This window comes from Gorilla gorilla, chromosome 10 (genome assembly GCF_029281585.2).
Source record: "Gorilla gorilla gorilla isolate KB3781 chromosome 10, NHGRI_mGorGor1-v2.1_pri, whole genome shotgun sequence".
Lineage (NCBI taxonomy): Eukaryota > Metazoa > Chordata > Mammalia > Primates > Hominidae > Gorilla > Gorilla gorilla.
Genome location: NC_073234.2, coordinates 63,916,202 through 63,939,135, shown reverse-complemented (window position 1 = coordinate 63,939,135; position 22,934 = coordinate 63,916,202). Strand labels below are relative to the sequence as shown.

The 22,934-nt window shown below is 42.9% G+C and overlaps 1 pseudogene; it reads left to right on the top strand.

Moving 5' to 3' along the window:
• The first annotated feature begins 14,134 nt into the window (after nucleotides 1–14,134).
• Nucleotides 14,135–15,532, top strand: LOC129525985 (protein FAM27D1-like; annotated as a pseudogene).
• The last annotated feature ends 7,402 nt before the right edge of the window (nucleotides 15,533–22,934 follow it).

Sequence of the window (22,934 nt, the reverse complement as noted above, 5' to 3'; positions counted from 1 at the left end):
ATTTGGAACGATTTGAGGCCTATGGTGGAAAAGGAAATATCTTCACATAAAAATTAGACAGAAGCATTCGCAGAAACTGCTTTGTGATGTGTGCATTCAACTCACAGAGTTGAACCCTTCCTTTGATAGAGCAGTTTTGAAACAGTATTTTCTAGAAACTGCAAGTGTTCATTTGGAGCGCTATGAAACCCATGGTGGAAAAGGTAATATCTTCACATAAAAACTAGACAGAAGCATTCCCAGAAACTTTTTTGTGATGTGCTCATTCAACTCACAGAGTTGAACCTTTCTTCTGATAGAGTAGTTTTGAAACACTCCTTTTGTAAAATCTACTTGTGGATATTTGGAGCTCTTTGAGGAATTCATTGTAAACGGGATATCTTCACATACATACTAGAGAGAAGCATTCTCAGAAACTTCTTTGTGATGTGTGCATTCAACTCACATGGTTGAACCTTCCTTTTGAGAGAGCAGTTTTGAAAGTCTTTTTGTGATACCTGCAAGTTTATATTTTGAGCGATTTGTGGCCTATGATGGAAAAGGAAATATCTTCACATAAAAAATAGAGAGAAGCATTCTCAGAAAGTGCTTTGTGCTGTTTATTCAACTCACAGAGTGGAGCCTTTCTTTTGATAGAGCAGTTTTGAAACAGTCTTTTGTAGAATCTGCCGGAGGATATTTGGAGCAATTTGAGGCCTATGTTGGAAAAGGATATATCTTCACATAAAAACTAGACAGAAGCATTCTCAGGAACTCCTCTGTGATGTGTGCGTTCAGCTAACTGAGTTGAACCTTTCTTTTGACAGAGCAGTTTTCAAACACTCTTTTCTTAAAATCTGCAAGTGTTCATTTGAAGTGTTTTGAGGCCTATGGTGGAAAAGGAAATATCTTCACATAAAAACTAGACAGAAGCATTATCCGAAACTACTCTGTGATGTGTGTCTTTAATACACAGCGTTGAGCCTTTCTTTTGATAGAGCAGTTTTGAAACACCCCTTTTGTAGAATTTGCTTGTGGTTGTTGGGAACACTTTGAGGAATTCGTTGGAAACGGAGTATATTAAAAAAAAAAGAACTTGACAGAAGTAGTCTCAGAAAGTTCTTTGTGATGTGTGCACTCAACTCACAGATGTTTACCACAATTTTGATAGAGCAGATTTGAAACTTTCTTTCTGTATAATCTGCATGTGTTCATTTTGAGTGCTTTGAGGCCTTTGGTGGAAAAGGAAATATCTTCACATGAAAACTAGAAAGAAGCATTCTCAGAAACTCCTTTGAGATGTGTGCATTCACCTCACAGAGTGGAACCCTTCTTTGGTTAGTGCAGTTTTGAAAGAGTCTTTTTGTAGAATCTGCAAGTGTTCATTTGGAGCACTTTGAAGCCTATGGTGGAAGAGGAAATATCTTCACATAAAAATTAGACAGAAGCCTTCTCAGGTACTTCTTTGAGATGTGAACATTCAACTAATAGAGTTGAATCTGTCTTTAGATAGAGCAGTATAGAAGCACTCCTTTTGTAGAATCTGCTTGTGTATATATGAAACTCTTTGAGGACTTCTTTGGAAAGAGGCTATCTTCAGAAAAAAACTAGACAGATGTATTCTCAGAAAGTTCTTTGTGATGTGCGCATTCAACTCGCAGAGTTGAACCTTGCTTTTGATAAAGCAGATTTCAAACATTCTTTTTGTAGAATCTGCAAGTGTCCATTTGGAGCGCTTTGAAGCCTGTGGTGGAAAAGGAAATATCTTTACATAAAAACTAGACAGAAGCATTCTCAGTACTTCTTTGAGATGTGTGCATTCAACTAACAGAGTTGAAACTGTCTTTTGATAGGGCAGTATTGAAACACTCCCTTTGTAGGATCTGCTTGGGGATATTTGGATCCTTTGAGGAATTCATTGGAAAAGAAAATATCTTCACATAAAAACTAGACAAAGCATTCTCAGAAAGTACTTCGTGATGTGTGTATTCAACTAACAGAGTTGGACCTTTGTTTTGATAGAGCAGTTTTGAAAAACAATTTTTGTAGGATCTGCTTGTGGATATTTGGATCTCTTTGAGGAATTCGTTGTATACGGGATATCTTCACATACTAACTACACAGAAGCATTCTCAGAAAGTTCTTTGTGATGTTTGCATTCAACTCACAGAGTTGAACCTCTCTTCTGATAGAGCAGATTTGAAACACTCTTTCTGTATAATCAGCAAGTGTTCGTTTTGATCGCTTAGAGGCATATGGTGAAAAAGGAAATATCTTCACGTAAAAACCAGACAGAAGCCTTCTCAGAAACTTTTTGTGATGTGTGCATTCAACTCAGAGAGTTGAAACTTTCTTTTGATAGAGCAGTTTGAAACTCTCCTTTTGTACAATCTGCTTGTAGATATTTGGAGCTCTTTGAGGAATTCGTTGTAAACTGGATATCTTCACATATAAAATAGAAGCATTCTCAGAAACTGCTTTGTGATTTGTGCATTCAACTCATAGAGTTGAGCCTTCCTTTTGAGAGAGCAGTTTTGAAACAGTGTTTCTGTAGTATCTACAAGTGAATACTTGGAGCGATTTGAGGCCTATGTTAGAAAAGAAAATAACTTAACATAAATACTAGACAGAAGCATTCTCAGAAACTGCTTTGTGATGTGTGCATTCAGCTCACAGAGTTGAACCCTTCCTTTGATAGAGCAGTTTTGAAACAGTCTTTTTGTTGAATCTGCAAGTGTCCATTTGGAGCACTTTGAAGCCTATGTTGGGAAAGGTAATATCTTCACATAAAAACTAGGCAGAAGCATTCCCAAAAACTCTTTTGTGATGTGTGCATTGAAACTCAAAGAGTTGGACCTTTCTTTTGATAGAGCAGTTTTGAAACACTCCATTTGTGGAATGTAGTTGTGGATATATGAAACTCTTTGAGGAATTCGTAGGAAACGGGCTATCTTTGGAAAAAAAACTAGACAGAAGTATTCTCAGAAAGATCTTTGTGATGTGTGCATTCAACTCACAGAGTTGAACCTTTCTTTTGATAGATCAGATTTGAAACATTATTTATGTAGAATCTGCAAGTGTTCATTTGGAGCGCTATGAAGCCTATGGTGGAAAAGGAAATATCTTCATATAAAAACTAGACGGAAGCATTCTCAAGAACTTCTTGGAGATGTGTGCATTCAACTAACAGAGTTGAATCTGTCTTTTGATAGAGCAGTATGGAAACACTTCTTTTGTAGAATCTGATTGTGGATATTTGGAACTCTTTGAGGAATTCGTTGGAAAAGGAAATATCTTCACACAAAAACTAGAAAGAAGCATTTGCAGAACGTGCTTTGTGATGTGTGAATTCAAATCACAGAGTTGAACTTTTCTTTTGATAGAGCAGTTTTGAAACACACATTTTGTAGAATCTGCTTGTGGATATTTGGAGCTCTTTGAGGCCTATGGTGAAAAGGAAATATCTTCACATAAAAGTGAGACAGAAGCATTCTCAGAAACACCTTTGTGAGATGTCTGTTCAATTCACAGAGTTGAACCTTTCTTTTGAGAGAGCGATTTTGAAACCCTCCTTTTGTAGAATCTGCTTGTGGATATATGAATCTCTTTGATGAATTCGTTGGAAACGGGCTATCTTCACAAAAAATGTAGACAGAAGTATTATCAGAAAGTTATTTGTGATTTGTGCATTCAACTCACAGAGTTGAACCTTTCTTTCGATAGATCAGATTTGAAAAATTCTTTCCGTATCATCTGCAAGATCTCATTTTTAGTGCTGTGATTCCTATGGTGGAAAAGGAAATATCTTCACATAAAAACTAGACAGAAGCATTCTCAGAAACTTTTTTGTGATGTGTGCATTCAACTCACAGATTTGAAAGTTTCTTTTGATAGAGTTTTGAAACATACTTTTTCAAGTATCTGCTTGTGGATATTTGGAGCTCTTTGAGGAAATCGCTGTAAACAGGATATCTTCACATATGAAATAGAAGCATTCCCAGAAACTGTTTTGTGATGTGTGCCTTTAACTCACAGAATTCAACCTTCCTTTTGAGAGAGCAGTTTTGAAACAGTCTTTTTGTGGTACCTGCAAGTGGATATTTGGAGCGATTTGAGGCCTAAGGTGGAAAAGGAAATATCTTCACATAAAAACTAGACAGAAGCATTCTCAGAAACTGCTTTGTGATGTGTGAATTCAACTCACAGAGTTGAGCCTTTCTTTTGATAGAGCAGTTTTGAAACAGTCTTTTTGTAGAATCTGCAGGTGGATATTTGGAGCGATTTAAGGCCTATATTGGAAAAGGATATATGTTTACATAAAAACTAGATAGAAGCATTCTCAGGAACTTCTTTGTGATATGTGCATTCAGCTAACAGAGTTGAACCTTTCTTTTGGCAGAGCAGTTTTGAAGCAATCTTTTTGTAAAATCTGCAAGTGTTCATTTGGAGAGCTTTGAGGCCTATGGTGGAAAAGGAAATATCTTCACATAAAAATTAGATAGAAGCATTCTCAGAAACCCCTTTTTGATGTGTGTGTTCAATTCACAGACTTGAACCTTTCGTTTGATACAGCAGTTTTGAAACACTCCTTTTGTAGAATCTGCTTGTGGATATTTGGAAGTCTTTGAGGAGTTCGTTAGAAACGGTCTATTTTCAGAAAAAACTTTACAGAAGTATTCTCAGAAATTTCTTTGTGATGTGTTCATTCAATTCTCAGAGTTGAGCCTTTCTTTTGATAGAACATATTTGAAACTTCCTTTCTGTATAATCTGAAATTGTTCATTTTGAGTGCTTTGAGGCCTAATGTGGAAAAGGAAATATCTTCACATGAAAACTAGACAGAAGCTTTCTCAGTAAATTTTTTGAGATGTGTGTATTGAATTCACAGAGTTGAACCTTTCTTTTGATAGAGCACTTTTGAAACACTGCTTTTGTAGAATCTGCTTCTGAATATTTGGAGCTCTTTGAGGAATTCGTTGTAAACGGGCTATCTTCACATACAAACTAGACAGAAGCATTCTCAGAAACTGCTCTGTGATGTGTGCATTCAACTCACATAGTTGAACCTACATTTTGAGAGAGCAGTTTTGAAACAGTCTTTTTGTGGTACCTGCAAGTGGATATTTGGAGCGATTTGAGGCCTATGGTGGAAAAGGAAATATCTTCACATGAAAACTAGACAGAAGCATTCTCAGTAAATTTTTTGAGATGTGTGTATTGAATTCACAGAGTTGAACCTTTCTTTTGATAGAGCACTTTTGAAACACTGCTTTTGTAGAATCTGCTTCTGAATATTTGGAGCTCTTTGAGGAATTCGTTGTAAACGGGCTATCTTCACATACAAACTAGACAGAAGCATTCTCAGAAACTGCTTTGTGATGTGTGCATTCAACTCACATAGTTAAACCTACATTTTGAGAGAGCAGTTTTGAAAAAGTCTTTTTGTGGTACCTGCAAGTGGATATTTGGAGCGATTTGAGGCCTATGGTGGAAAAGGAAATATCTTCACATAAAAACTATACAGAAGCATTCTCAGAAACTGCTTTGTGATGTGTGCATTCAATTCACAGAGTTCAGCCTTTCTTTTGATAGAGTTTTGAAACAGTCTTTTGTAGAGTCTGCAAGTGTTCATTTGGAGCGCTTTGAAGCCTATGGTGGAAAAGGAAATATCTTCACAAAAAATCTAGACAGAAGCATTCTCAGGAACTTCTTTGAGATGTGTGCATTCAACTAACGGAGTTGAACATGTCTTCAGATAGAGTAGTGTTGAAACACTCCGTTTGTAGAATCTGCTTGTGGATATTTGGAACTCTTGGGGAATTCATTAGAAATGGGCTATCTTCACAAAAAAAGTAGACAGAAGTATTATCAGAAAATTCCTTTTGATGTAGGCATTCAACTCACAGAGTTGAACCTTTCTTTTGATAGAGCAGATTTGAAACATTCTTTCTGTATGACCTGCAAGTGTTCATTCTGAGCGCTAAGAGGCCTGTGGTGGAAAAGGAAATATCGTCACATAAAACCTAGTCAGAAGCATTCTCAGAAACTATTTGTGATTTGTGCATTCAATTCACAGAGTTGAACCTTTCTTTTGATAGAGCAGTTTTGAAACACTGCTTTTGTAGAATCTGCTGGTGGATATTTGGAGCTCCTTGAGGAATTCGTTGTAAATAGGATATCTTCACATACAAACTAGATAGAAGCATTCTCAGAAACTGCTTTGTGATGTGTGCATTCAACTCAAAGAGCTGATCCGTCGTTTTGAGAGAGAAGTTTTGAAACAGTCTTTTTGTGGTACCTGCAAGTGGATATTTGGAGCGATTTGAGGCCTACGGTGGAAAACAAAATATCTTCACATGAAAACTGGAAAGAAGCATTCTCAGAAACTGGTTTGTGATGTGTGCATTCAACTCACAGAGTTGAGCCTTTCTTTTGATGGAGCAGTTTTGAAACAGTCTTTTTCTAGAATCTGCCGGTGGATATTTGGAGCGATTTGAGGCCTCAGTTGGAAAAGGATATATCTTCACATAAAAACTAGACAGGAGCATTCTCAGGAACTTCTTTGTGATGCGTGCATTCAGCTAACAGAATTGAACCTCTCTTTTGACAGAGCAGTTTTGAAACACTCTTTTTGTAAATCTGCAAGTGTTCATTTGGAGAGATTTGAGGCCTATGGTGGAAAAGGAAATATCTTCACATAAAAACTTCACAGAAGCATTCTCAGAAACTTTTTTGTGATGTGTGCATTCAATTCACAGAGTTGAACCTTTCTTTTGATAGAGCAGTTTTGAAACACTGTTTTTGTAGAATCTGCTGGTGGATATTTGGAGCTCTTTGAGGAATTCGTTGTAAACGGGATATCTTCACATACAAACTAGACAGAAGAATTCTCAGAAACTGCTCTGTGATGTGTGCATTCAACTCACAGAGTTGGACCTTCCTTTTGAGAGAGCAGTTTTGAAACTGTGTTTTTGTAGTATCTGCAAGTGTGTATTTGGAGCGATTTGAGGACTATGATGGAAAAGGAAATATCTTCACATAAAAACTACACAGAAGCATTCTCAGAAACTGCTATGTGATGTGTGCATTCACCTCACAGTGTGGAACCCTTCTTTTGATAGAGCAGTTTTGAAACAGTCTTTTTGTAGAATCTTCAAATGTTCATTTGGAGCGCTTTGAAGCCTAAGGTTGAAAAGGAAATAAATTCACATAAAAACTTGACAGAGGAATTCTCAGGAACTTCTTTGAGACGTGTGCATTCAACTAACAGAGTTGAATCTGTCTTTTGATAGAGCAGTATTGAAACACTTCCTTTTGTGGAATCTGCATGTGGCTATTTGGAACTCTTGGGAATTCGTTGGAAACGGGTATCTTCACATAAAACCTAGACAGAAGCATTCTCAGGAACTTCTTTGAGATATGTGAATTCAACTAACAAAGTTTAACCTGTCTTTTGACAGAGCAGTATTGAAACACTCCTTTTGTAGAATCTGCTTGTGGATATTTGGAACTCTTTGGGAATTTGTTGGAAACGGGTATTTTCACATGAAAACTAGACAGAAGCATTCTCAGAAAGTTCTTTGTGATGTGTGCATTCAACTCACAGAGTTGAACCTTTCTTTGATAGGGCAGTTTTGAAACAGACTTTTTGTAGAATCAGCAAGTGTTCATTTGGAGCACTTTGAGGTCTATGGTGGAATAGGATATATCTTCACGTAAAAACTAGGCAGAAGCATTCTCAGAAACTTTTTTTGTGATGTGTGCATTCAATTCACAGAGTTGAACCTTTCTTTTGATAGAGCAGTTTTGAAAAACTGCTTTTGTAGAATCTGCTTGTTGATATTTGGAGCTATTTGAGGAATTTGTTGTAAACGGCATATCTTCACATACAAACTAGACAGAAGCATTCTCAGAAACTGCTTTGTGATGTGTGCATTCAACTCAGAGAGTTGAGCCTTTCTTTTGATAGAGCAGTTTTGAAACACTCTTTCCCTAAAATCTGCAAGTGTTCATTTGGAGAACTTTGAGGCCTATGGTAGAAAAGGAAATATCTTCACATAAAAACTAGACAGAAGCATTCTCAGAAACTTCTTTGTGATGTTTGCATTCAACTCACGGAATTGAACCTTCCTTTTGTGAGGGCAGTTTTGAAACAGTCTTTTTGTAGAATCTGCAAGTGGATATTTGGAGTGATTTGAGGACTATGGTGGAAAAGCAAATATCTTCACATAAAAACTAGACTGAAGCATTCTCAGGAACTTCTTTGTGATGTGTGCATTCAACTCAGAGAGTTGAACCTTTGTTTTGATAGCACAGTTTTGAAACACACTTATTGTAGAATCTGCAAGTGTTTATTTGGAGCACTTTGAGGCCTGTGGTGGAAAAGGAAATATCTTTCCATATATACTAGACAGAAGCATTCTCAGAAATTTCTTTGTGATGTGTGCATTCACCTCACAGAATTGAACCTTCCTTTTGACAGAGCAGTTCTGAAACACAGTATTTGTAGAGTCTTCCAGTGGATATTTGGAGCAATTCGAGTCCTATGGCAGAAAAGGGAATGTCTTCACATGAAAACTAGACAGAAGCATTCTCAGAAACTTTTTTTGATGTGTGCATTCAACTCACAGAGTTGAACCTTTCTGTTGACGGAGCAGTTTTGAAACAATCCTATTGTAGAATTTCCTTGTGGATATTTGGAGCTCTTTGAGCAATTCATTGGAAACGGGATGCCTTCACATAAAAACTAGGCAGAAGCATTCTCAGAAAATTCTTAGTGATGTGTGCATTCAACTCACAGAGTTGAACCTTTCTGTTGACGGAGCAGTTTTGAAACAATCCTATTGTAGAATCTCCTTGTGGATATTTGGAGCTCTTTGAGGAATTCATTGGAAACGGGATGCCTTCACATAAAAACTAGGCAGAAGCATTCTCAGAAAATTCTTAGTGATGTGTGCATTCAACTCACAGAGTGCAAGATTTCTTTTGATAGAGCTGTTTTGAAACAGTCTTTTTTTAGAATCTGAAAGTGTTCATTTTGAACACTTTGAGGCCTATGGTGGAAAAGGAAATATCTGCACATAAATACTGGACAGAATCATTTTCAAAAACTTCTTTGTGATGTGTGCATTCAACCCACAGATTTGAAACTTCCTTTGCAGAGAGCAGTTTTGAAAGAGTCTTTTTGTAGTATCTGAAAGTGGATATTTGGAGCGATTTGAGGCCTATGATGGAAATGGGAATATCTTCACGTAAAAACTAGACCGAAGCATTCTCAGGAACTCCTTTGTGATGTGTGTACTCAACTAACAGATTTGAACCTTTCTTTTGGTAGAGCAGTTTTGAAACACTCTTTTTGTAGAATCTGCAAGTGTTCATTTGGAGATCTTTGAGGCCTACGGTGGAAAGGGAAATATCTTCACATAAAAACTAGACAGAGGCATTCTCAGAAACTTGTTTGTGATGTGTGCATTCAATTCACAGAGTTGAACTATTCTTCTGATTAAGCAGTTTTGAAACACTCCTTTTGTAGAATTTGCTTGTGAATATTTGGAACTCTTTGAGGAATTCGTTGGAAATGGGATATCTTCACATAAAAACTTGACAGAAGCATTCTCAGAAAGTTCTTTGGGATGTGTGCATTCAACTCACAGAGTTGAAACTTTCTTTTGATATTGCAATTTTGAAACACTCTTTAAGTAGTATCTGCAAGTGTTCATTTGGAGTGCTTGGAGGCGTATGGTGGAAAAGGAAATATCTTCACTTAAATACAAGACAAAAGCATTCTCAGAAACTTCTTTGCCATGTGGCATTCCACTCACAGAGTTGAACCTTCCTTTTGACAGATCAGTTTTGAAACAGTGTTTTTGTAGAATCTGCAAGTGGATATTTGGAGGGTTTTGAGGCCTATGGTGGAAATGGGAATATCTAGAGAGGAAAAATAGACAGAAGCATTCTCAGAAATTTGTTTGTGATGGGTGCATTCAACTAGCAGAGTTGAAACTTCCTTTTGAGTGAGCACTTTTCAAACAGTCTTTTCGTAAAATCTGCAGGTGGATATTTGGAGCGATTTGAGGCCTATTGTGGAAAAAGGAATAACTTCACATGAAAACTAGACAGAAGCATTCTCAGAATCTTCTTTGTGATGTGTGCATTCAACTCACAGAGTTGAAACTTTCTTTTGATATTGCAATTTTGAAACACTCTTTAAGTAGTATCTGCAAGTGTTCATTTGGAGTGCTTGGAGGCGTATGGTGGAAAAGGAAATATCTTCACTTAAATACAAGACAAAAGCATTCTCAGAAACTTCTTTGCCATGTGGCATTCCACTCACAGAGTTGAACCTTCCTTTTGACAGATCAGTTTTGAAACAGTGTTTTTGTAGAATCTGCAAGTGGATATTTGGAGGGTTTTGAGGCCTATGGTGGAAATGGGAATATCTAGAGAGGAAAAATAGACAGAAGCATTCTCAGAAATTTGTTTGTGATGGGTGCATTCAACTAGCAGAGTTGAAACTTCCTTTTGAGTGAGCACTTTTCAAACAGTCTTTTCGTAAAATCTGCAGGTGGATATTTGGAGCGATTTGAGGCCTATTGTGGAAAAAGGAATAACTTCACATGAAAACTAGACAGAAGCATTCTCAGAATCTTCTTTGTGATGTGTGCATTCAACTCACAGAGTTGAACCTTCCTTTTGATAGAGCAGTTTTGAAACCCTCTTTTGTAGAATCTGCTTGTGGATATTTGGAACTCTCTGAGGAATTCGTTGGAAATCGGATATCATCACATAAAACTAGACAGAAGCATTCTCACAAACTTCTTTGTGATGTGTGCATTCAACTAACAGAGTTGAATAGAGCAGATTTGAAAGAATCTTTTTGTAGAATGTGCAAGTGTTCATTTGGATCGCTTTGAGGCCTTCATTGGAAACGGAATATCTTCTCATAAAAACTGGACAGAAGCATTCTCAGAAACTTCTTTGTGATGTTTGCATTCAACTCACAGAATGGAACCTTTCTTTTGACAGAGCAGTTTTGAAAGAGTTTTTTTTTTTTTTTTGTAGAATCTGCAGGTGGATATTTGGAGCGATTTGACGCCTATGTTGGCAAAGGGAATATCTTCACGTGAAAACTAGACAGTAGCATTCTCAGATTCTTCTTTGTGATGTGTGCATTCAAATGACAGAGTTGAACCTTTCTTTTGATAGCACAGTTTTGAAATTCTCCTTTTGTAGAATCTGCCTTCAGATATTTGGAGATATTGGAGGCCTTCTTTTGAACCTGGAATATCTTCACATAAAAACTAGACAGAAACATTCTCAGAAAGTTCTTTGTGATGTGCGCATTCAACTCACAGAGCTGAACTTTTGATGGAGAAGTTTTGAAACAATGTTTTTGTAGCATCTGCAAGTGTTCATCTGGAGAGTTTTGTGGCCTATGGTGGAAAAGGAAATATCTTCACATGAAAAATAGACAGAAGTATTCTCAGAAACTCCTATGTGATGTGTGTGTTCAATTCAAAGAGTTGAACCTTTCTTTTGTAAGAGCAGTTTTGAAACACTGCTTTTGTAGAATCAGCTTTTGTATATTTGGAACTCTTTGAGGAATTAGTTGGAAACGGGCTATTTTCAGGAAAAAACTAGACAGAAGCATTATCAGAAAGTTCTTTGTGATGTGTGCATTCAACTCACAGAGTTGAACCTTTCTTTGCATAGAGCAGTTTTGAAATATTCTTTCTCTATAATCTGCAAGTGTACATTTGGAACGCTTTGATTCCTATGGTGGAAAAGGAAATATCTTCACATAAAACTAGACAGAAGAATTCTCAGAAAGTTCTTTGTGATGTGTGCACTCAACTCACACAGTTAAACCTTCCTTTTGAGAGAGCAGTTTTGAAACAGTCTTTTTGTAAAATCTGCCAGTGAATATTTGGAGCGATTTGAGGACTGTAGTGGAAAAGGACATATCTTCACATAAAAACTAGACAGAAGCATTCTCAGGAACTTCTTTGTGATGTGTGCGTTCAACGAACAGAGTTGAACCTTTCTTTTCATAGAGCAGTTTTGAAACACTTTTGTAGAATCTGCAAGTATTCATTTGGAGCACTTTGAACGGAATGGTGGAAAAGGAAATATCTTCACATAAAAACTAGACAGAAGCATTTTCAGAATGTTCTTTGTGATGTGTGCATTCAACTCACAGAGTTGAACGTTTCTTTTGATTGAGCAGTTTTGAGACAATCCTTTTACAGAATCTGCAAGTGTTCGTTTGGAGCGCTTTGAGGCCTGTGGTGGAAAGGGAAATATCTTCACATAAATACTAGACAAAAGAATTCTCAGAAACTTCTTTGTGATGTGTGACTTCAACTCACAGATTTGAAACTTCCTTTTTTGAGAGTAGTTTTGGAACAGTGTTTTCATAGAATCTGCCAAGGCATACTTGGAGCGATTTGAAGTCTATGTTGGAAAAGGAAATATCTTCACATAAAAACCAGACAGAAGCATTCTCAGGAACTTCTTTGTGATATGTGCATTCAACGAACAGATTTGCAACTTTCTTCTGATAGAGCAGTTTTGAAACACACTTTTTGTAGAATCTGAAAGTGTTCATTTGGAGCCCTTTGCGGCCTTCATTGGAAACGGGAATATATTCTCATAAAAACTAGACAGAAGCATTCTCAGAAACTGCTTTGTGATGTGCGCATTCAACTCACAGAGTTGAAATTTTCTTTTGATAGAGCAGATTTGAAAGTCTTTTTGTAGAATCTGCAAGTGTTCATTTGGAGAGATTTTAGGCCTATGTTGGAAAAGGGAATATCTTCTCATAAAAACTAGACAGACGCTTTCTCAGAAACTCCTTTGCCATGTGTGCATTCAAATCACAGAGTTGTACCTCCCTTTTGGCAGAGCCGTTTTGAAACAATGATTTGGAGATTCTGCCAGTGAATATTTGCAGCGATGTGAGGCCTGTGGTGGAAAAGGGAGTATCTTCACATGAAAACTAGGCAGAAACATTCTCAAAAACTTTTTTGTGATGTGTGCATTCAACTCACAGAGTTGAACATTTCTTTTGATAGAGCAGTTTTGAGACTCTCCTTTTGTAGAATCTGCTTGTGGATATTTGGAGATATTTGAGGCCTTTGTTGGAAATGGGAATATCTTCACATAAAAGCTAGACAGTAGCATTCTCAGAAAATTCTTTGTGATGTGTGCATTCAACTCACAGATTTGAACCTTTCTTTTGATAGAGCAGTTTTGAAACAATCTTTTTGTAGAATCTGCAAGGGTTCATTGGAGCGCTTTGAGGCCTACGGTGGAAAAGAAAATATCTAAGTAGCATTCTCAGAAACTACTTTGTAATGTGTGCATTCACCACACAGATTTGAACCTTTCTTTTTAGAGAGCAGTTTTGAAACAATCTTTTTGTAGAATATGCAAGTGTTCATTTGGACGCTTCGACGCCTATGGTGGAAAAGGAAATATCTTCACATAAAAACCAGACAGAAGCATTCTCAGAAACGTTTTGTGATTTGTGCATTCAACTCACAGATTTGAAACGTCCTTTTCAGAGATGAGTTTTGAAACAGTCTTTATGTAGAATCTGCCAGTGGATATTTGGAGCGATTTGAGGCCTATGTTGGAAAAAGAAATATCTTCACATAAAAACTAGACAGAAACATCCACGCGAACTTCTTTTTGATGTGTGCATTCAACTCACAGAGTGTAACCTTTCTTTTGATAGAGCATTTTTGAAACACTCTTTTTGTAAAAGCTGCAAGTGTTCATTTAATGCGCTTTGAGGCCTATGGTGGAAAAGGAAATATCTTCACATAAAAACTAGACAGAAGCATTCTCAGAAACTTCTTTTTGATATGTGCATTCAACTCACAGAGTTGATCTTCCTTTTGACAGAGCAGTTTTGAAACAGTCTTCTTGTAGAATCTGCAACTGGATTTTGTAGAATCTGCAGCCCAGTCCCTTTGGTTCCATAACATTCGTTTCCGCCAGAAGATCAAGGGAGTCAGTCCACCCAAGAGCAGAGGAGAGGATGTCCCTCAAGAATGAGACAGGATGTGCAGAGGAGCTGTGTCACCACCTGTTCTGGAAGACAAGGCCAGTCACGGTCGCCTAGGGCTCATTCTAGGCAATCCACCCCCCCATGAGGGGAAACGTGGAGAAGAAGGAAGCTTCCCTGCCTGAGATACGTAGGGAAACCAAGAGCTCCAGGGTCATGAGACCTCCCCAGTCAAGCAGAAACACGTTTGGAGAGAGAAAAAAATCATGACACGGATCTCCAGGAAGTGACTCCCTGACTCACTGGGTAGTCATCTTTGTTGATGACATTTGGCCAGAACGAGAGGCATCCAGGCCCCTGAGAAACAGGGGAGGCACAGCAAGAGTGAGGACAGAGCAGAAGCCGGGGCGCAGGCAGCATACAGCACCGTGCCACCGCCACTGACATAAGGGGAGGGGTTCCAAAAGGGTGGCTTGCCCAGAGAGGCCAGCGTTCCAGTGACAGGGATTGTTGTCATCTCCCATTCCTGGCTTCCTCTTGCAGACTGTATGGTGGTGTGGCTTCATTACTCAGAGAAGAGTCGTGAAAAGATAAAAGCATCCTCTCTGACGTGGGTCCTCTGCTCTCCTCCCGGACAAAGAGCTCCTTGGGGCTCTTGTCCTCGGCTGCAGTGTGTTCATCTTGACCCTAGAAAAGAGGCCACTCAGGATGGGGATGAGATTTCAATTGCTCTGGGACTGACGCATCTCCTCACGTGGGCCAGGCCTTCACACACCCAAAGCGGATCCGCGGCAGCGAAAACGACTGACAACCGGCCTCATGATCCAGGCAGAGACGCAGAAAGAGGCTCACCAAAGACAGGCCACCATGCGAGAATCCGCTTTGTGACGTACAGGGCACATTCGGCCAAAGACACTGGCATACGGGCACACACACACAAACCGGCAGAGAGAGGGAAAGAAACACACAGAGACTGAGAGACAGAGAGAGAAGAGCGAATGGGAGACACACACCCAGACACACACAGACACACACCCAGAGTCATACAGCAGAGGCATTGAAACACACCCCCCCACCAGGCAACCCCTGAAGCTGCGGGGTTCTGCTCTCATCGAGAACGACCGTCGGGTGAGAGAGCAGCCCAGGGGCACGCAGGTGGACCTGTCCCCCAGATCACGGCAGCACGACTTTTGGGGAGACTCACCGCAACCAACACCGTCCACACAGGCCTGGGGCTGGGATGCCATGCTGCTTCCCCCGGACTCCGCCTGGGGTTTCCTCATCCTGGTCGGCCCTTTGCGACTCCTGGCATCTGGAGAGGTTCCCGTCGACCCCGTGGAAAGGTCAGGCCGGAACCTCAGAGCCCCGACACCCAAGCACTGCCGTGGAGGGTTCCTGCTTTGCCAAGCCTCGGGGACTGGTTTCTACGACAACCCTGGGAACCACTGTGACGTGAGAAGCCGCTCGCGTCTCCCGCATGCGCATTGGTTGGGCCGACTGGCGCTCCGCTACTGGCTGTCAGGCTTTGTCACCTTTAAATAATGCCGCCGCGCAGCGGCGGCAGCGAGGCTCCTGCTGCAGCCGAGGCGGCGGCTGGATCCCGGGTCCAGTTTGGGTCGGCGTGGGAGAGGGGCCGCTGGTGTCCTGTCAAAGGGCGAAACACCCAGGAGTCCTGTCCTCAGGACCTCCTTGAGCCGACTTCCACAGAGGGAGGGGGAGCTTCAGGACGCCTGCTGTGTTCTCAGGACTCCCCGTCAGATATGATTTTGGCCTCCTCCGAGTGAGATAGGATGGGCTCACCACATGTGGTGAGACAGGCAAGGCCTCCCTGCAGCACAGAACGATCCCATAGGAATCAAGGCCCAGTGTCAGCTGCAAGTGCACTGATCCATCAGCCCTCTGCTTCCCTCATCCTTTGAAAGAGCAGTGGTCTACCCCGCTTCTAAAAGCCCTGGGGCTCCAGAAAGCCGACCGCACTTCACAAGACACGTGCAAACAGGAATAGGGGCGAATCCGAAGTGGAGATCACGTGACCACGCATGGTACTGGCATGTCCCACAGCAGATGGTGTGAATGTGTGTCACTGGAGGCATACGGGGCGACGGCGAAACAGACGGTGGTGTCCAGGCATGTGCCGGTGGAAGGGGGGAAGGAGTGACCTTTCCATCAATGCCAAGGAAAATGGAAGAACACCGGGGACCCGGGGGGTGGGGGGGGCTGTGCCCAACCCTAGCCACCTTTTCAAATGGCTACCAGAGGGGCAAAGAGCTTTCTGCAAAATTCACCCCACTCCCAACCCTCCACCGCCCTGGTAGCCCTGATGTAACTTTGGCTGCACCCAGCGCCAGCCCCAGCCCCAGCCCCAGCCCAGTCCCTTTGGTTCCCTGACATTCGTTTCGGCCAGAAGATCAAGGAAGTCAGTCCACCCAGGAACAGAGGAGAGGATGTCCCTCAAGAATGAGACAGGAAGTACAGAGGAACTGGGACACCACCTGTCCTGGAAGACAAGGCCAGTCATCGTCGCCTACGACTCATTCTAGGCAATCCACCCCCCCATGAGGGGAAACGTGGAGAAGTAGGAAGCTTCCCTGCCTGAGATACGTAGGGAAGCCAAGAGCTCCAGGGTCATGAGACCTGCCCAATGAAGCAGAAACACGTTTGGAGAGAGAAACAATCATGACACGGATCTCCAGGAAGTGTCTCCCTGACGCACTGGGAAGCCATCTTTGTTGAAGACATTTGGCCAGAGCGAGAGGCATCCAGGCCCCTGAGAAACAGGGAAGGCACAGCAAGAGTGAGGACAGAGCAGAAGCCGGGGCGCAGGCAGCATACAGCACCGTGCCACCGCCACTGACATAAGGGGAGGGGTTCCAAAAGGGTGGCTTGTCCAGAGAGGCCAGCGTTCCAGTGACAGGGATTGTTGCCATCTCCCATTCCTGGCTTCCTCTTGCAGACTGTATCGTGGTGTGGCTTCGTTTCTCAGAGAAGAGCCGTGAAAAGATACGAGCATCTTCTCTGATGTGGGTCCTCTGCTCTCCTGCGGGACAAAGAGCTCCTGTGGGGCTCTTGTCCTCGGCTGCAGTGTGTTCATCCTGACCCTAGAAAAGAGGGCGCTCAGGATGGGGATGAGATTTCAATTGCTCTGGGACCGACGCATCTCCTCACGTGGGCCAGGCCTTCACACACCCAAAGCGGATTTGCGGCGGCAGAAACGATTGACAACCGGCCTCCTGACCCAGGCAGAGAGGCAGAAAGAGGCTCACCTAAGACAGGCCGCCATGCGAGAAACCGCACTGTGGTGCACAGGGCACATTCAGCCAAAGACACACACACACAAACCGGCAGAGAGAGGGAAAGAAGCACACAGAGACTGAGAGACAGAGAGAGAAGAGAGAATGGGAGGCACGCACCCAGACACACACACACACACACACACACACAGACACACACCCAGAGTCATACAGCAGAGGCATTGAAACACACCCCCAGGCAACCCCTGAGGCTGCGGGGTTCTGCTCTCGATGAGAACGACCCTTGGGTGAGAGAGCAGCCCACGGGCACGCAGGCGGACCTGGCCTGCAGATCACAGAGGCACGACTTTTGGGGAGACTCACCCCAACCAACACCGTCCAGGCAGGCCTGAGGCTGGGATGCCGTGCTGCTTCCCCCGGACTCCGCCTGGGGTTTCCTCATCCTGGTCGGTCCTTTGCCACTCCTGGCATCCGGAGACGTTCCCGTTGACCCTGTGGAGAGGTCAGGCCGGAGCCTCAGAGCCCGACACCCAATCACTGCCACGGAGGGCTCCTGTTTTGCCAAGCCTCGGGGACTAGTTTCTAAGACAACGGTGGGTAGCACTGTGACGTGAGAAGCTGCTCGTGTCTTGCGCATGCGCGTTGGCTGGGCAGACTCGCGCTCCACTCCTGGCAGTCAGGCTGTGTCCGCTTTAAATTAGGCGGCGGTTACATGGGGGCAGCGAGGCTCCTGCTGCAGCCGCGGTGGCCGCTGGATCTGGGGTCCAGTTTGGGGTGGCGTGGGAGAGGGGACCGTGGGTGTCCTGTCGCAGGGTCAAACCCCCAGGAGTCCTGTCCTCATGACCTCCTTGAGCCGACTTCCACCGAAGGAGGGGGAGCTTCAGGGCGCCTACTGGGGTCTGGGGACTCCCCTTCAGATCCAATTTTGTCCCCCTCCGAGTGAGATAGGATGGGCTCACCACATCTGGTGAGGCAGGCAGGGCCTCCCTGCAGCACAGATCGATCCCATGTGTCTCAAGGCGTGTAGTCAGCTGAAAATTCACTGATCCATCAGCCGTCTGCCTCCCTCCTCCTTTGAAAGAGCAGTGGACTGCCCAGCTTCTAAAAGCTCTGGGCCTCCCGAAAGCCGACAGCGCTTTACGGGACACGTGTGTACAGGAACAGGGATGAATCCGAGGTGGAGACCATGGGGCCACACGTGGTACTGGCATATCCCACAGCAGATGGTGTGATTGTGTGTCACCGGAGGCATATGGGGCGACAGCAAAATAAATGGTGGCTTGTGCCTGGTGGAAGGGGGAACAAGTGACCTTCTCGTCAATGCCAAAGAATATCAAAGTACACCTGGGAACCAGGAGGGGGCCTGTGCCTGACCAAAGCCCCATTTTGAAATGCCTGCCCGAGAAGCAAAGAGGTTTCTGCAAAATTCACCCTACCTCCAACCCTCCACCGCCCAGGTAGCCCTTACTCCTCCTCCCCTGCACCGAGCCCCAGTCCTGGAAACCAGCAGCCCTGGAAGCCTTGGAAACCGTGGAACAACTGGAAACCACCGCCAAGGGCATAAGCTGAGGAGTGCCAAACGGGTGACTTGTCCTGAGAGGCTTGCTTTCCACTGACAGGCATCCTTGTTGTGTCCCGTTTTCAGCTGCTTCTTGAAGATTGTTTCGTAGCGTGGCTTCATTTCTCAGAGAAGAGCCATGAGGAGAAAGAACCATCTCCTTTCACATTGGTCCCTCCCCTCCTGGAAAACAGTGAGCTCCTTGTAGCTTTTTTTTTTTTTTTTGGTTGGAGTGTGGTCATCTTGATTCTAGAAAAGAGGTAGCTCAGTATCGGGATGAAATTTCATTTTCTCTGAGACCAACGCTTTTCACATTGTCGAGGTCTTCAGAAAGCCAAAGTGGAACCGCCGCAGAAATGATTGACAGCAGCCCACATTATCCAGGCAGAGACGCAGACAGGAGCCCACTAAAGACACTCTGACATGCAAGAGATCGCTTTGTAGTGCACTGGGCACATAAACACACACGCACACGGGAGCACACACACACACAGAGACAGAGAAAGTGAGAGAAACAGACAGAGAGTGAGTGACAGAGAGAGAAGAGAGAATGGGAGACACACGCACCAGACATACAGCAGTGGCATAGGGACACACCCCCCCCAGGCAATCACTGAGGCTGCAGGTTTCTGCTCTTTGGGAGAATGACCCTCGGGTGGCAGAGTAGTCCTTGGGCACACAGGCAGACCTGTCCTCGAGATCACGAGGGGCACGACTTTGGGGGACTCACCTGAACACTGTACTGGCAGGCCTGAGGCTGGGATGCCACACTGCTTTCCCCGGACTCTGTCTGCTGTTTCTGCATCCTGGTAGCCCCTCCGTGTAGCATAGTGTCCCGAATCTGTTTTGTCGACCCCCTGGATTGGTCAGGCTGGAGCCTCGACACCGACGCACTGCCACGGAGGGCTCCTGCTTTGTCAAGGCTCAGGGAATCGTCCTCAGCCAACCGTTGGAGTCACCGTCACAGGAGAATGGGCTCATGCCTCCTGCATGCACATTGCCCAGGCCAATTCCTGCTTTCCTCTTCAAACTCCGGCTGTGGCCCCTTTAAACAGGTTCGGCAACACGTGGCAGGGTTTCTGTGGCAGTAGCGGTGGCGGCTGGAGCGGGGATGTAGTAGAGGGCATTATGGGAGTGGGGGCTTCTGGTCCTCCAGGGCCGGACCCCCGGGAGTCCTGTTCTCAGAACCTCCTTGAGCCGACTTCTACCGGTGCAGGGGGACCCCCACTTCAAGGCGCCAGGTCGGGTCTCCAGACTCACAGGCTGGAGTGCATTGTGGTGATCAGAGCTCACTGCAGCCTCAATCTCCCAGGCTGAAGCGATTTTCTTGCCTCAGCCTCCCACATACCTGGGACTACAGGCATGTGCCCCCACACTCAACTACTTTCCTCCAAAAACATTTTTGTACGAATGGGGACTTACTATGTTGCCTGGCTCATGTCAAACTCCTGGGCTCAAACTGTCCTCCTGTGTTGGCCTCCTCAAGTGCTGAGATTACAGGTGTGAGATTGTTCCTGCAGCTAAATTCTTATATTTTAAATCCCTACCTCCCACAATAAGCAGATGTTAGGCCCACTTATTTTATAACTTTTTGCTGTTTATGTCTCTTTTTGTCCCTGGACACAGGGATTAGCGACCCACTCTCCACCAAATTTCAAATCTTTAGGGGCATTATATTGTGTCCCAGGAGTGGCTGAGGCTTTAAGTACCTGCTGCTCTAACCTAGGCCTGCTGAGGAGTACAATTCATCTTGTGTTTCTGTGTTGTTTAACAACCTTCCTGAGCTACTCTAAGTCAGTCCTTCCTGCCACAACTGGCAAGAATCAAGAAACTTTCCAAGAAAATGTTTCTCAACCTGCCTGTTGTCAAGTAGAAGACAGGTCTGCTGACCATGGCAGGCATGGCAGTGCATGATAGTGAGCGCCCCCCACCGTGTTTGCTATTCACTGCATGTTCCACCTGAACTTTCCCATCTGCTCAGTGAGTCTTGACAGTGGGGTAAAGGGGACTCACTCTCAAAGACCAAGGCTGACCTTCTCTGAATACAATGCCTTGAACTAGTTACTGTCACTGTGGTTTTGTCTTCAGGGACTAAAAAAGATACAATAAGAATTTGTTCCTTTAGTTGTCCTGTTGATGCACAAAATACTTAAATGCTTCTACATAGGTCTGCTCTTGTGCACCACAGAGCACTAAGGGAAAGTCCCCACAATAAAAGTGCTTTTCACCTGAGCTGCTACGTGTGACAGTTAAGCAGCTGAAGGTTAAAAAAAAAATCAAAGCTCCCAAAATATGGGTATGACAGCTGATCCAACCTCACAGTCTGTACTTTCCCTCTGTAACAGCATGGATAAATACAGAGATAACTAGCAACTGATACCCTAGTATGCCAAGCAATTGATGTATCTGTGTGATTAAAAACCAGCATTTAACCATACTCTAGATACACTAAATATCAAGCCCACACTCATAGCCTGTAATTCCACTTTGCTCCCAGATGGCAGTTACAATTGGATAGGAAATAGCTAGTTTACAGGAGGCATTAATACTTCATTGCTGCAGAAACTAAACCCTTAAAAGAATGTATCCTTGACTTTCTGACCTGGATACTAACAAACAGTGAAAAATATGTATCTAAGAATACACTTGGAACAGAAATGTGAAAAACCAAAAGTAAGAGATATTATGAAGGATCAAATATAAAATGCCCTAGTGCTAAAGAGGCAACAAAGAAAATTGTAGAAGAAAATGACAAGAGGCATTATGCCTTAATGAGTTTGTGCTACTGTATAAGAAAATACAATAGGCTGGGTGATTTCTGAAGAAGAGAAATTATTTCTTATAGTTCCATAGGCTGGAAGTCCAAGATCAAGATGCCAGCAGGATTGGTGTCTGGTGAGGACCTGGCCTTTGCATCCAAGATGGTACCTTGTGCACTGTGTCTTCAGGAGGAGATGCACTGTGCCCTCACATGGCAGAAGGTGGAAGGGCAAAACAGGGGAAGCCCACTCCCTCCAGTCCTTGTGTAAGGACCCTAAACCCATTCTTGAAGGAACTCTCTTCATGAATGAATCACTACCTAAGGGCCCTACTTCCTAATCCTATAACATTGTGATTAATTTTAGAGGAACACATTCAGAACATAGCACTCTATATTCAATTTTTAAAAAATTATTTTGTTGTTTTGCTTTTCTGTTTTTCAAATGGCTTAAAGTGCACAAAATTTGATTAATCATATTCCTTGACTCATAGCATACCTTGGCTCCTATTTCATCCTTGCCTGTGCAAATGTATTTGAATGTATTTGAATAATATGGTAATCACTTGTGAACCCACAACACAACCCAAGAACTAGGGTTCTGACCCTAACATCTGCTTCTCCTCTGTCTTTTTTCCTGATTTACACCCTTCAGCCCCAGGGTAACTACTACCCTGAATTTATGTTTAGGATTCCCTGCCTTTAAAAAAAATTGCTTTATTGCCTATATATGATTGCCCTAAATGACATATTATTTAGTTTTTTAAGGGTATAATTTATTTACCCATTCTCCTATTAATTTACCTATTCTCCTATTAATGAACATCTGGCTTGTTTCCATATATTTGCTGTTATGAATGGCATTACATGAGCATTTATTTTTTTACTACTTCTGGTACATATGGGCAAGAGTTTCTCCAGGGCCTATGGTAGAGAAATTAGTTTGCCATAACATATGAGAATGCTCAACTTTATAAGATAATCCAAATTGTTTTCCAAAGTGGTAATTCTAATTTAAACCCTCACCTCCTGTATTAGTTCGAGATGATCTTGTTGATCCACAGTCTCTCCATATTTGGTGATATGGTTTGGCTGTGTCCCCACTCAAATCTAAGCTTGAATTCTATCTCCCAGAATATCCACATGTTGTGGGAGGGACACAGGGTGAGGTAACTGAATGATGGAGGCCAGTCTTTCCTGTGCTATTCTCATGATAGTGAATAAGCCCCATGAGATCTGATGGGTTTATCAGGGGTTTCTGCTTTGGCTTCCTCTTCATTTTCTCTTGCTGCTGCCATTTAAGAAGTCCCTTTCACCTCCTACCATGACTCTGAGACCTCCCCCACCATGTGTGACTGTAAATCCAATTACAGTTCT